General features: G+C 40.7%; 1 protein-coding gene across 31 annotated transcripts in view; it reads left to right on the plus strand.

Moving 5' to 3' along the window:
- Window positions 1–15,229, plus strand: part of MEF2C (myocyte enhancer factor 2C) — a 178,705-nt gene that overhangs the window by 50,139 nt on the left and 113,337 nt on the right. For 3 of the 31 annotated variants that reach the window (XM_083465401.1, XM_083465378.1, XM_083465384.1), the window contains exon 1: window positions 1,647–1,778. The exons of 27 other annotated variants lie outside the window; for them this stretch is intronic. The gene's annotated coding sequence lies outside the window, so the exon portion shown is untranslated. Of the gene's footprint in view, window positions 1–914; window positions 1,779–3,907; window positions 3,984–15,229 lie in introns of those variants that run through there. One more of the 31 variants, XM_083465377.1, reaches the window with a different exon arrangement.

Genomic DNA, 15,229 nt, shown 5'->3' on the forward strand with positions numbered 1-15,229 from the left:
GCAAATGCACCTAACGTTAGAAATAGAGCGGCAAACTGATTCATGTCCCAAGATATCTTAGGATAGCCTAGTGTTTGCAAATCAAGGAAAATAGGTATAAAATACAAATTAAAAATACAAACTGGTCTCACTGCAGTGAACAGAAGGAAGGCTTTATTATCAGGCCTATAGCAAGAGTGTCCTGGAATGATGAACCACACAACTACATCCACAGACCTAAGGAGGATATTTGGCTCTCTCAGACAGGAGCCCCTCCTGCTTCACATTAAAACAGGGGAGTTTTTAAAGCCAATTAGGAGCATAGGAAGTTTCCTATACTGAGTCATTCCATTGATCCATCTAGCTCAGCATTGTCCACACTGCCTGGTAGTGGATCTCCAGGGTTTCAGGGATGGTTTTCTCCCAGGCATACTTGGAAATCCTTGGCACCGAAGCTGCGACCAACTGCCTGCAAAGCCCTTTCCAAAATTAGGCTTCAGGTCTGTATTTAGACTGAGTCTGAAGACAGAGATTGCAAACCGAATAAGAGGTTTCCTTCTACTGAGTCGAAAGTTTTGCCCATCCAGTTCAATTCTTTCTGCACCAACTCACTGTTAAATTTGGACTGGTGGGTTTTCATGAGGACTTTAAAATTGATGCAGAAATGTTAAGAACTGAATGTAAGATTGAAAAAAGAGAAACCGAGAAACCAAAATGTGACAGATTCACCTATTTCCGGTAGACATGTATACGAACAGACAGCAAGCATTATTGTAATTTAAGAGAAAGACTCTTAAATTTGTTTGTTGAAATAGTCTTTCCCTCCCTCCCTCCCTTCCTTCCTTCCTTCCTTCCTTCCTTCCTTTCTTTCTTTCTTTCTTTCTTTCTTTCTTTCTTTCTTTCTTTCTTTCTCTTTCTTGCTTTATCCCAGTAAGTGTTTAGATGTTGACAAACTATGTTGAAGCTAAGAAGAGGAGTTTGGATTTTTTTGCTTCTGCTTTCAGTTAATCAGTTTACTATTATTTCTGAACTGTGCTTTATCTTAACTATAGTTTGTTGAAACTTCCTTTATTGCTTTCTTGCTTGCTTGCTTCATCCCAGTAAACAATAAACATGGAGGAAAATTAACATGATCCAAAGTTATTGCTCTTTCACATGTTAGATTACTGCTTGACTGCGCATGTGAATTCAGTTTATTTTACTTCATGAAGAAAGATAGAAGAATGGCCAATTTCTCCATTTCGGGCCAGAGAGTTGGGGGGGGAGAGAAATTCCCCTCTCAGAAAAAGGAAAAGAAGAGAGCGTTCAGTCTTCCTGGGTAGCATTACTATTTCATTTGTCATTGATAGATATGAGATTAAATTACCCTGACCAGTATGGCTGATGTTCTTAGATCCAGTAAGAACACTGAAGTATTTGAACAGAGCTAGCACTTGCATTTGTTTGAAGGTTATTCATTTTCAACTTTTATAATTTCTAAAGTACGTTCCAGTTCTTTTCATAGTTATCATCACAGCAAACCTATGAGGGAAGTTATTCTTCTAGATTTGCAGAAGAGAGCTGGGGGCTTAATGTCTTGCAACGAAAGTCACAGTACAAATCCATGACTTAGTCATGATAAGAATGCTATTTTCCTGAGTCACAATTCAGCATTCTGTATCTGTGCAGGGGTAGCCATGATGGTGCCCTTCAGAAGTGGTTGGACTCAACAGGCAAACTGAAAATTCATGCAGAAGTCTTTTTCTTCGTCAGGACTACAGAGTTAAGTCAGCCTGATGCATGTCTGAGAAGTTCACATGGTAAATGTTACTGGCTACCTATCTTCATGCCAGAATTATTAGCTGACTATATTTTATTGTGTCAAGCATAGAGTGAATAACAGTTCTATTTGAAGCACCTCAGACGTGCTGAAATTTGCTTGGCAGATAACAGTCTCATCATCTGACCCTGGGTAGCATGAGCTGTAAGCAGCAAAGTCCTAGGCCAGTTGCTGAAGATCAGAGTTGCCGGCTTTTGAAATGGCTCTGCAGTTGTGCCTTTAACAGCTGCTTGATACATAGGCATTAAGCAGGTAATGATATTTCACCCTGTTCATGTGGTACTTACATGCACAACCGAAGTGTGGAGAGCAAGAAGCTTTTAGACTCTACCAACCTAACTGCCCACCCAATATCTTCAGGTGACATGTGGATATGTGAAAAAAAAGCCTGTGTGAGCTCCTGCTCACATGCAATCAGTTTGGGGAGACCTCTGGGATCATTACCGTCATTGGAGGCCTGAGTGGATTTCTGGATCCATTCGTTTTGCCTCAGGCAGAAGTGGCCTCATTGGTGCAGAGTGCCTTCCATCAGCTTGGGCTGGTCTGTCAGTTGCAACCCTACCTGGCCAGGGATAGCCTAGTTTCCGTTGTCTGTGCTCTTATAATCTCTAGATTAGATTACCTCAAAGACAGTTCAGAAACTCCAGCTAGTGCAGACTTCAGGGGCCAGATTGTTGACTGATTTCATCATCTGACACTCTTCTTCATGTGCCCCCTCTGAGGGAGCTTCAGAGGGTAGCAACATGAGATTGGGCCATCTCAGTGGTGGCTTTCCAACTGAAGCATATTCCCTACAGAGATGCATGAAGAAGTTCCTATTCACCCGGACATTTCACTCTTAATTGGCTTTCATCTTTTAGTTGGGTGGGGTTGGATGTGCCCTTTTCATATTATTGCAACACTTTCAGTTCATAACTTTTTTAATATAAAAAACCACACACACGTGTATTGTATGCTTTTTAAATATCTATATAAGTTTATTTGAGGCACTTCTTTAAATAAGCAACAAATAAATATTTTAATTTATCATTAAACAATTCCAAGGCAACAGTTCCACCAAAAGCCATAAATCTGGTAGAAACATTTACATCCATTTATAAGTCATGCAACAGTTGCTATGAATTGCTATCCATAATATCCAAATAAATATTTTTTTAAATGAAAATGAAACCTAATTGTGTGGGTCTCACATAATGGAACAATTCTCCATACAAAAGCATAAGAATAAAGTAACCCCAGAAAATAAACTTTATGTCAGGGGGGAAAGTTCTGGACTACCCTTCTCTCTGATGCTCTTGTTTTCCATGTGTAGGATTATTTGTTGGTTTGTATGGAGCAATATTTAATTTTATATGCTCCCCCCCCCCCGCTGCCGCCGCCAGCAGTGCAAAGTGGCACATCTCAGAGCTGTTGGATTACCATCACAGTAAGAACAAAACCTTCATCAGTAAATTAATGTGTGTTTTTTTTTGAAAAACAAACCAAAACAAAAAGACCCAGGCCTGATATTCATTTTTGTCTGTGTCAGTCTGAGAGCTGAATCAGTTAGAAAGGTGTTGTTCATTGTTTTTGGAGTTTGTGTAGATTGTGTCCTTATTTATCCTGCTGTGACCTCATGATGCCACACACGGCCTCTTAGAAGTGGGACAAGGATTATTGCAATTCCCTCTAGAAGTGCTCCTCTGTCACTTTCAAGCTGTTGAGAATGCTCACCGTCTCAAACAAGAGTACATTCAGCTTAACAAATTAGCTGCAGACGTTTTGAAGCAAGGGTTTGATTTTTAGACAACACTGCAGCATTCAAAGGCCTATAACAATGTGGATCTGGGATGTTTTCAAGATGCTGTCTTTGAACTTCATTTTGGCAGGCAAGTGAACCCAAGCACACCATGTTCCCTTTATGAATCTCTTCATTGTATATGAGATAAGCAAGTGATCAAGCCTTTGGCATAGCAAAAGCCTGTGCTCACCCACCATGATTTTATTTTATTTTTTGTAAAGCAGACATAAGAATTTACAGTCTTCCGTATCTCCTATCTCTGCCCACTGCTCCTAACATCTTGTTTTCAGATACAAAAAAGGAATATTATTTGTTTTATTGTACTGCAGATTTTATCAGATGTATTACAACATGGAGCATCACATGTTAAGGTCCCGAACCAAAGGACTTCAGGGAAGTCAAAAGGTTATTATGTTCGGTCTTCCGTAGCTCTGTCAATCTACACTGGTTTGTTTTATTTAATTGTTACTTGCTGGGGACAACAGGAGGGCCATATACCCACAAAATAGGAGGGTTTTTAGGCGATGTACACACTCTCACTTACTCTGTATCCAGTACAGTCCTACTCCTAGTTTGAGAAGCGATGTACATACAACATTAGCCACAATCCATGTCTATCCTGTATCTCTGCAGTTGTTTCTTAGGAAATAGTGTGCTTTGATGCACTCCTCCACCCCTCCCAAACCAGCTCCAACCCAATTTGAGAAAAAGGATGCCTGAACTATGTTTTAAGCTGGTAATGTGTACATAGTCTTAGTGTGGGTGATATTACAGGGGAACCTGATACATACGTTGTAAACCCTGAACCAAAAGAAAACTGATTTTCTTCTGTATCCACTTGACTGTGCTTTCTATGTATGAGAAGCACAGTAATGAATCCACATGGAATCGGTGCTTTCGGGCTGATTTGCTCAAGCTGTATAGCAATTTCCCTGTTTTGTATTAGCAGAAGCCATGCTTCTAAAAATTTTGAAGCTCATTTTTCATATCAAATTTGCCACTTAATGTAAATTAATATGATGGTTTGGGTATTCTGTGCATTGGCACACAACTCCTGGATAGATGGTGCTGTGTACTCTGGCGAGCAAATCATGCTGCTGTTTGTTGTGAGCGACGTATATTACAAACGTGCTATTTAAAGAAAAAATGGAGGAAACAGGGGAAGCTGACGTAAATACCTACATTTCGACAGAACTATATTTAGTTCCTGTGAAACTAAAAATATTTTGGTGTATTGTTCTGGTCAGGTCAGGTCACATGGGTTGGACAATGCAGTTACGTGGTTAGTTGTCTGGCTTCCTACTATTGGCAACTTTGTTTTGCTAGATTACAAGGAATAAGGAAGTTGGAGGTCATTTAGCAAAATTTCTGGTACACCTCGATGGGGAGGGGGGAGAGTAATAGGCCTGCTTTGATTTAGGCTTTTTGAATTATACGTTAGATCTGGCACTGATTATGTCACATTAGGTTTTGACATATCGTATTGTTCATCTTCATCCTGAGCATCCAGACAAAACATGGTGCATTTTTAATAGCAAAGGCTTATAGCGAGCAAGCTTTTATTATGGCATTCTGAAATATTTTCTATGCCTTGATGGTATATCATCTTTGGATACAAGTCAATAAAGATATGTGCTCATCTGTTTTGATTCACAGTTGCAAAATTGCTATGCTTCTGATTTGTGAATATGGACATTTTGATTAAATTTATTGTAAGTGCATCTGGCAGCCCATAATTGCATTGAACCAAACTATCTTTAAAAACACTGAAACCTCAGATCATTTGTGAAAATAATCATTTGGAACATAAAACACAATTCTGCCATGCCAGCTTGTTTCTTCAACACCCCCATACCCCCGCTTTACCACACTCAGGAATGGCAGCTTGAGGATGTGGATCATTCCCCACATGCGCTGTTTTAGGTCCCCTGCTTCTCAGTCTGTGTGCATCTATAGGTTGTATACAGTGTGATTGCCCAGGGATGGTTACCAGAATATTGGGACTGTCCCTTAATACAGACTAGTCGATCATATGCATGAAACAGTGAATGGCCCAGGCTTTGTCCCCAAAAGTGTTTTGCTATGGCTTTGGGGATGAGTGTTAATGATCTCTCAAGGTCCCCAGCTCAGTGGTTCTGACTGTAAAAAAGCAACCCAGGATTAGCAACTGACAAGAGTATAGGAACTAGCCTGACAAGAACATGCCCTGTTTTAAGTGAAGATTTTCAACTGAGCTGCTGTTCGTTCATGAGAAAGAAAGATTGTGTGTGGAGGGGGTGTGATAACTCATTTTTGTCTGCTGTCTGGCCCGGCGAAGGGGGCAAGCTAGGTTGCAATTTGTGGCCCCAAATTGGGCCCAGATTTGCTTGAAGTGCCCCTCCTGTAAACCTAATGGGAGAGGAGGATCTTTTGGGAGTGTTGATGCAGGGAGCCCTCTCCTTGCTGAGTAATCAGGGTAGACATAGCAGGATTCACATTCCTGACATAATGTCTTTCTTTCTGGGGAGAGGAGGGAGACAATGAGTCACTGAGGCTTCCATGCCCAAGAGTTGTCAACCTTTGGGGGCCCAAAGCTATTGTGGGCACCGCACACACCACACAACCAAGGCTGTTTGCGACAATAGAATGCTTCTTTCAAGAATAATTTCAATGGGAGAGGGGGACCCAGTGGGCACCAGGAATGGCCTTTGAGGGCACATGGGCACAACACAGGTGACCCTTTCATATATACTTACCCTGGGAATAAGTCCCATAGAACACAACAGGGCTTGCTTTTGATCCTGGGTGGGTAGACCTGTATAGGATTATGCAGCAAGGATCCTTGTCACCTTGCCTTCTGAATGCAGAGAGCAGGATCAATGGCAGAAACAATGACCACTCCCCGCATAAGACGGCGGGCGATCTTTGCGTGGATGCGTGCAGCCCCTGGATCTGGAGCGGCTCCATCAGCATAGGCTTGGCTTTGCCTTCCCTCAGGTGGGATACCTGGAGGTCTCCACCTACCCCAGTCAGTTGTCCAATCCCACCTGGGGGAAGCGTTGCCAAGGAGATCAGGCCAGGTAGGGGAGGGATTACCTGCCCACACAATAGAGGGAGGATCTTACCTGGGAATCCTCACTTGGCTTTAGAAAGCATACTTAGGCTTATTTGTAACATTTATTTTCCCCCCTTTCTTCTCAGTTGCTCAGGACCATGTACATTATTCTCTCCCCACATCCCCCATTTTATCCTTACAGTGACCCCACAAAATCAGATAAGCTAAGATGGCAACCAGCCCAAGGTGAGCCTCATGGCTGAGTAGGAATTGGAATTTGGGTCTCCCTTTTTCTACTCCAACCACCACACCAGGGGTGATCAACGTGGTTGGTTTCAGACTGCATCTCTCATCATCCCTGATTGTTATCTATACTGATAGCAGCTGATGAAACTTGCAGATCAGACACCTAGAGGGTAACCTGGTGACTATTAGCCCTGCACGACACCGTGCTGTCTCATCTTGAATACAGGCAATGACCAATTTGCACGGGGGTTACAGTCCTGTTATGCCCCATTGTGCCTTCACTCCGCCCCCTATTCTGCTCCCTTTTCCAGTGACTTCCCGGTCACTGTGATCCACACATGCACAGTCACACGTCAGCTGGTCATTGCCTATATATTGACAATATCCTAAAATGTCTTTATATCTTATCCCCAGCACAGATTAATAAGCATGTGTAAGAAGAAAAGTAGCTGACTTTCTTTTAAGATGCCGGAATTTTATTCACCTATCTGAACTTCACAGTGTTATATTTAAGAACATGGCAGTACTCAGTGGTGGGATGGGAATAAAGACAGCTTTTGACTTATGATGTCTAGCACTTTACAGTACATGACCAAGCTGAGTCTGACCTTGTTGGCATCACATGAGTAATCTTTGCATAGGGACGAACAGTTCTTTGAACAGTTTCTAATGCCTGTTGTACAAAAGGTTTTCCCTTCAGTCTAGTGCATATCTTTTTCTTCATTTTTTGTACAAATGTAAAGAAATAGCTACAGTGGTACCTCTGGTTACGTGCTTAATTTGTTCCAGAGGTCCATTCTGAAACTGTTCTTAACCTGAAGTACCACTTTACCTAATGGAGCCTCCTGCTGCCACAGTACCGCCGGCGTGCGATTTCTGTTTGTAACCCGAGGTGTTTGTAATCTGAGGTACTACTGTACTGACAAAATCATGCTTGTAGTTTCTTTTCTCATGCATGGTGTCTTGAACTTCCATGGAGCTCAGATGTGGGGAATAGAGACATATAAATATTTTGAGTTTACATATCATCAATTTAATACATGGGGAAGGGATGCAGCTTGAAAGGAGAGCACAAGTTTGTAGGCACTGCTCATGACAACAATTCCAAAGCAATATTATTTATTTAGGATAATCATTCATAATCATTAATCTGGGACCCTGATGCTGTAAAGATTTTTAGATTAATATAACTTAATCAAAGAGTGTCACAAGTTTACAAAAGTGAGCATTTTATATATCGTATAGATGTTGTTGACACCCATCTTTCTCGGGAGACAATGGAGGAGTGTAGCTTTAGGGGGTCACAGATTGCAGTGCCTGCTGTAGAGACCAATATGGGAGAGGCATGTTTTGTTGCTGCTGGGGCAGATAAAGGCATTTGGTTGTGCTGCTGCAGATGCACCATGGGGTTTCTTCTATTTCAGTTAGAATTTTATTTGATCCTACATGTGCAAAGGAGATAGCAATTAGGGATGGAAGGGTCTGACAGTTTTGGTTCTCTCATTTCTCACTCCCCACCCCACCCCAAAAAACACTTCAATACAGTTCTCCACATTTTGCAGCAGTTAATGCTTTTAAAAAAAACCACCCATGAACATTCATCAACATGTTGAAGTCAATTTCTCCCAATAAACACATTTTTATATACAGTTTTGATTAATGTACACATTTTTGCAAACAATTTCCCCTAATGCAATGCATTTTTTATTTCTTTTTCACTAATATCTTTATCTGTGTGTTCCATTTCATTCTTGTAAATATTGGTTGGAAGACTGCAAAATTTGGATATGTATGAATTTTGAAGACTAGCTTTCTTTCCCGAAAGTTTAGATACAAACTGAATTGAATCTCTCCTCTATCTGTAGTAGCAGTAGTGTATATTTTATGTGCATCGTGCTCCTTTGTGGTCAAATGCTTGGCAGTGAACCCATTCATGTGACTGCACACAGTTTTGGGCCAGGGAGACACCACAGTACACGTGCATGAATGCAAAAGTCAGAACAGAGCCTTAATGCTATAATCCAATCAAGGGGATCTGCTGCTATCATAATCTCAGACTGAGTGGTTCATAATCAGCAGCTGAGACTGGGAATGAATTGCAGCCCTTAGCAACATATTTACTCAAGGGTTACGCTTAAGAAGATATTCAAAACATATGTTAGGTTTATTGGTGAGGACAATGTCAGGATGTGTTTTCTCCTTTTGCTTGTAGATCATTGGCTAAGTGAAGTGAGGCCATCAGTTTAACTCAGCGGTGTATCGTTCTGTTTAAATCTGTTTGCCAGTCTGTAATGCGATAACACCATTGAATATTGACATATCAGAATAAAATTTGGTATACACCTTAAGGGCAACTGTTATTTGCTTCAGATTGGAATACCAGCTGGATCCTTGCACCCATTTTCAGAGGACGAGGGGATAAAATACAAGCTATAACGCACTATGATATGTGCCTTAGAGGCAAAGATATCATAATGAAACGTGGTACATACATTCAGGGCAACTTACTGCATTTCAAATATGAACCTTTCCCACCTCTACGATAGAATTTTTAAGGTGATTTCACCGGAACTGTACCCCGTATTCAAAGTATGGTAGCACCATAGATTTGTGGAATGGCATTATTATATTGGCCATTTTATTTTCAGTCCCTTTCTGAATGATTGCTAGAATTCACCTTTTTCACAACTGCTACACACTGGGTCAGCATCTTAATCAATCTATCCACTGCAACCCCCAGCTTCTCTTGACTTGGTGTGTATGTGAAATTAGGAAAATGTGCATCATTTTACACTTGTTTACACTGAATTAATTAGCCATCTTTGCTGCCCATCCACTCAGTTTCAAGCGATTGTTTTGGAGTTCCTCACAATTTTATTTTATTTTAACCATCCTGAACAATCTGATATCATTAGCCAGCTTGACTGCCACACTGCTCATCCCTAACTGGACCATTTATGAACAATTTAAAAATCAAAGGTCCCAATTCCTTGGGGAAAAGGAAACTGAAATGACAGGTTTGCAACATTACATATTGATAACATGTTTCGTTCTATGAGTATGCATCTGTGAAGGTGCAATACAGTTTCCTTCATTTAGTACTGGGAGCTAGAAGTTGCTTTGTAATACTGTAACAAACGTAATATACATAGGGTGGAAGTGAATGTTGCACTACTGCAACATCACTGCAAGTGTTTCTGCTTGCCAGATAGAACCATCTCTGCCCTCCTTCCCCCATGGGGATACTCCTGAGCCTCCAGAGCAGATTTGGGGGAAACTCCAGGGGCGTGCAGTGAGAAGAGAGTGGGGAGAACCCTAGTTGTGCTAACATGAGGTCTTTTGCTGGCTTCCGCTAGTTCTTCAAAGCAATCACTTGGAGCCTTATGAGCGGCTTTATTCCAGAGCACACTGCTATTACGTTTACTAGTAAACATTTATGTAATGCTAGAAAATTTTGTCTAATTTTAGTTTGGATCAATCTTTTGGAGTGAATGGCATTCCAACTGCAGAAATGCTCGTTGGATTCACTCCTTTGTTGCCAGATTCCATTTTGGACTGGTGACTCACCCCTTTAAATCCACCAAGCTTGGGGCAAGTTCTGCTGCTGCAGTTCGGAAGCTGTTCCATCCCGTGGAGCTGCAGCCAATAACACACATTAATAATAAGCATAATTACGGGTGTATAGGCTTTTGTCCAAATGGAGTCTGGCAATCTTACTTGAGCTGTGAAAATTGAAGATAAACTTTCAATGCTTATTTCAGTCTTTTCCTTGGAATATCAAGGCTAAACTTTATAAATACTACCTATTTAATCCAGGGAAATTTTCATTTGGTTGTACCTGGCAGAGAATATCACTGGGTGACTAATGCCATTTCTGCTTGCGGGGTTGAGGGAAGGCATTGGGTTTTAGTGTGAAAAGCACTACACAGTGGCATGAACAGCGAACACATTGCATGCTAGTAATACATTGTGTTTATCCATCTGTGTTAAAACACCTTGGCAGTTCCAGGGCTCTGAAAGCAGCAGTGTGGTTTGGGTCTGCTACCGTGTAGAATCGGGGAGTGTTTTAAGATGAAGTTGCTTCAATTAGAAGCTTATAAGATCAGATGAGTGAAAAAAAAAATCTTAGCATTGGCAGCGAGTATTAAAGTTCAAGTCGGTGTCAGCAATTGGCAACAGTTGGTTGCATCTCAGCCTTGGAGGGGGATTTGCCCTTGAAAGGGTTGTAAACAGCACTAGGCACATGTTTGCGATCAGGTCTCCTCTTTATCTGAACTGCATTTTATTTTTGTCTAGCTAGACACCATAGAAAGGATGTTTTCTCCTCCTCTTTCACATGACAATGCTTTATTTAGGGTTTTACAGTGCTATACCACACATCTGTGTCTGATTTATGGGACAAAGAAAAAAGGAAAACAGAATTTTTTTCCCCCAAGCCACATCTACACCTCCTTTTCTCTTTGCATCAGATTAATGAGCAAGTGTTCATATGACATACTGGAAGTTGGGACTTTCATGAGCTACCAATAATGTCTGCATAGCTGTCTTCTAGTTTGGCCATGATTACTTCTTATAATGTGGGCAAGAATGTTTAAAATTCAAGGGACAGACTAGTCTGGAAAATCATACTGCTTTTCTTTCAGACTTTGCAGGTCAAGATAGATACCTTTGCATTCGAAATAGCTACAACACTGCGATATAATGCAGCCATATTTCTTTCTCTGTGTCACATGCATATACTTGGATAATTTCCCCCCACTTTCAGTAGTCCGGTAGACAAATGTATATCAACCTTCAACAGACATATCAAAGATCTATGCATTTTTGTTACTTTGTGGCTCAGTCAGTTGGCTTTATAAGGTTCCTGCCAGGAATAACAATTCAGTATATAGGTTTCTGAGATGTAGCTGTCACTGAGATAACAGACTTAATATTCAGCCACAATTATTCTTAAATAATAGTACTTGACATTGGTATGGTACTTCAAAGTGCTTCACGTAAATAGTAATCCTTCCAACAACACTGTAATGTTATTTAATTAAGTATTGTTAACCTCCATACGGAGTCTGAGAGAATGGCAGAGGCAAGTTTTGGACCAGGGACCTCTTGAGTCATACCTCAGTCTCTTAGAATGTTAAGAGGACCTTGACAATGTGTGATAGGGTTGTTTGCTGTAATGCCTGTAAAAATGCAGCTTAGTGTTTCTTCATTCTCTTGCCTTGTAACATTAACAAAAAGTTTAGTACTTTTTGTCCTGTGAATTGTGTTGAAACCAGCGAACTTGCGCTTCCTCTTAATGTGTTTATGCCTTGCTTTGATGTATGTCTTCCTCCTTGCTATGTAGCCGTTGGCCTCTTTAAGAATGTAACCATAATTTGTGATTTCAGAACAGAAAGTAAAACTTACTGTACCAAATACCTTTGAAGGAAAAGCTTCTTCTGTAGTAAGCACAACAGGCTATATCCAGTGGTGTTATTTTCGGACGGCTCTTTGATCTAGTGGAGGCTTCCATGAATGGAAGGGGGAAAGAAATTTTTTGCTGATTCCCCCTTCCCCCAGGGGACTCTGGGCTCCCTCAGAATATCATTGGAGGTATTGGGGGGGGGGCTCTAGAAGAAAGGGAAAACTTGTCCAAAATTGCTCCCCTCTCTGTCCATTCACAGTTAGATGAAACCTGTCATAGATTTGATCATAGACAAATCACTGTTCATGCATCTGAATATATATGCATCAGAATATAATGTGTTTGCATAAACTGTGATTTGACTACACATTGAATTAGTCAGTTAGAGCGCATGGAGTAATCCTATGATGTCAGGTGTTTAAAAGGTTGTCTGAATTTGCCTTGGTTTGTGCAAAACATCGACAAGGTAAAGTGCAGAGTGATTATGTTTTATTGTGGTGGAAAATGAGCTGAGGAAACCCAGCCATGCAAACTCATTTGCAACTTCCACCAGCAATTCTGCAAGTGCCATCACGAACATCATTTTCTAAAAAGTAGTAATTATTTTCCACGAAATCATTCAAAATGGGAATATATGAACGATTGCTTCCTGTGAGTGTCAGAGTGTACTACAGAGTGTAGTCTATGGTAAATAATTTCTTCATTCTGCACTTTGTGTTAATTGATCTATGTTTCTATGGTTTAATAAGCATACACAGGCTTTTCTGCTACTCCCCAAGCAAGAATGTGTTATGAACTGAAAGTGGCTTTTGTTTCTCATGAATCTTGTCATTACAGAATAAGAACTGAACGTAGACCCAGAGTATGGCATCGCCTGCTATGCAAACATGAACACACCACAGTTACTGGCATGAATAATTAACATTTTAAAGAGGCATTTGCACAACCAATTACACCAGTGTAAGTTCCACTAAAGTCAATGGGATTATAACAGTGTAAGCTGTCATTGAATCCCTCCCACCCCCAGTAACTGCTCTGCCCTGGACCTGATTGGATCATGTCAGGAGCTCATGTGGATTCAGGGAGGCAGAAAGTGTCTCTTTCTCGTTAACATGGTTTGGCCATATGTCACACAGTTTAAGTAGTATGTGAGGCCTTTTAATTAAGGCTGACAGGTTTTAAATGGACAAATCTATAGACTGGACTTGGCAAAACTAATCTTCCCTCCTACGTTCTTCTCTTGAATTCTGCATATCTATGTTCTGTTGTGTGCTGTGCCAAATAAACACCCCCCAACACTTTTCTCTTTCTCTTCATCATTTGTTGATTTTGTGAGTATACTTCATTTCATTCTGCAAATCATTCCTCCAGTGGTGTGCACACTGCAGCCTTCATATCAGATAGCTCAGTGAGTAGAGCACAAGGCTCTTCATCTCATGGTGGTGGGTTTAAGCCCTATGTTGGACAAAAGATACCTGCATTGCGGGGGTTGGACTAGATGACCCTTGTTGTCCCTTCCAGCTCTACAATTCTATGATTCTAAGAATCCTTGCTGTTTCCTGAAAACCCCATGATATCTGTGACTAACTGTGCAATCTGGCTTTGTTCAATGAAGCTTACTCCCATGTAAGTGTGCATAGGATTTCAGTCTTAATCACAAGGTTACCCCAACTCACTTTCTCCCATTTCCACATCTTTTTATTACCGAGAAGGTTACTGACTTTGGTAGAAGTGTTCATGGCACAGCGTGGGCACAAGTATTTGCAGGAACAAGGGTGTGGCTGAACTGAAACTGATATGTGACTGATGAAATAGGAAGGGATAAACAGTATGATATGATCTTCAAGGGAATGAATTTCATACATGCACATCCGATATAAATAGAAGTGATATACAGTTCAAGTACTTGAGCAGAAGAAAACACCTCTTCCATAATGGGCACTCTTTTATGTATTTACTTATTGACTTGTTTGATTAAAATTGGACCTTGCCCTCCTCCTCATGGCACACATGGAGTTAGTTCCCTTGGTGGACACAGATGACATCTGCAAGTTTTTGCAATAAAAACTTTTGCAATTGATAAATAAAATTAGATTCTGCTGTTCGGCTTCAACAAGAGGAGTTTGGGTTTTTACTGATAAATATTCATACTTAGAAGTTTTAAAACCTTTGGATTTGTTCCAAAAATGGAGAAAATGACAAAAGGAGAAGACATGCGTTCAGAGCCACACAGATGCACAGGCAGAATGGCAAAACAGAATGGCACATTTTAAAAAGATGCAAAGGGCATAATGTTAATGTTCCACAATATTTAGGGTGAAAGAGCCCTATCCTTACAACAGTTTGTATATACAGTGAACTTAGAGCCATTATTAATGCATATAATGCAGGTAGATGAATGGGTTGCATCTATATTGAGGTGTTGTCTGCTCATGCAAGGACTGTTACACCTCACACTTGGGAGTTGAATGAGGAAAGGGAAACTTAATAATAATAATAATATCTTATTTATATCCCGTCCTCCCCAGCCAAAGCCAGGCTCAGAGCAGCTAACAACAACAAAAGTAACACAACATTCTAAAATAAATTCAAAATCAAATTCATGGCAACCATTGGGCTAGTTTGAACCCCCCCCCCCCCCGCTTGTGTGAACTTTTGCTAGTGGCTATTTTTGTTCTGCTCATCATTCTTTGGATCTGTGGATTTGTTGTGCATGCTAATGGTTTGTTACATTCCCTTCAGTCCACCCACCTGATTTGGGCTAAATCTATCCAAAGTTTAATTCTTTGGAAGATGCCTCTTGGAGTCCAATGAATTTAATTGGTATTTTGTACATAGTGTTTATTTATTCACTAAACTTTTGCATCATCATCATCATCTCCCATCACTATTAGGTCTAGGGAATGCCAGGATTGCCTCATAGCCCTTAGACCTTGCAACAGTTCTCAACAAAGCTGTAAATGACCA

Source organism: Podarcis liolepis, assembly GCF_965112155.1.
Source record: "Podarcis liolepis genome assembly, chromosome: 11".
Classification (NCBI taxonomy): domain Eukaryota; kingdom Metazoa; phylum Chordata; class Lepidosauria; order Squamata; family Lacertidae; genus Podarcis; species Podarcis liolepis.